This window comes from Myotis davidii, unplaced genomic scaffold (assembly GCF_000327345.1).
Source record: "Myotis davidii unplaced genomic scaffold, ASM32734v1 scaffold1320, whole genome shotgun sequence".
Taxonomy (NCBI): Eukaryota; Metazoa; Chordata; class Mammalia; order Chiroptera; family Vespertilionidae; genus Myotis; species Myotis davidii.
In genome coordinates this window covers 458,707-459,207 of record NW_006291820.1, presented here as the reverse complement: position 1 = coordinate 459,207, position 501 = coordinate 458,707, and positions in this window count along the sequence as shown.

Here is a 501-nt window from a genome sequence, read left to right as displayed (position 1 = left end):
CCCTCCCCTCCTGGCACAGCTCTTGGGGAGGGGAAGGCCCCCCAGAGCCAAGGCTCCCAGGCCTTGGGGTCTCTACACTGCCCCGCCCCGCACAGGACTTGGTGGGCCCCCTGATGTCAGCCAATCCCAGTGCAGGGAGGGGGTCCCTGTGAGGGGGGAGCACTTCCCCTCCCCCGCCGCCTAGATCCACCTGGAGCCCCTGCCTACCCCAGCCCCACCCCATAGACCCCAGGGAGCCTGCCCTCCCAGCCATCCACCCACAGGAGGCAGCTCCATGCCCACAGCCCTGGGGAGAGTCAGCTGGGCAGGCCCGTGGGCGACGCAGCTTTTTTCTCTGAAATGTCTCTATTCCGAGTGTCACTTAGAAGCTGTGTCTTGGGCCGGTGACCTGGCTCCTGGCCTCCACTTCCTGCCTTCAGGACGGGGCCTGGACACTGAGCTGGGGGGACACTGAGCTGGGGGACAGGGAGGGGCCTGGACGCTGGGCTGGGGGGACACTGG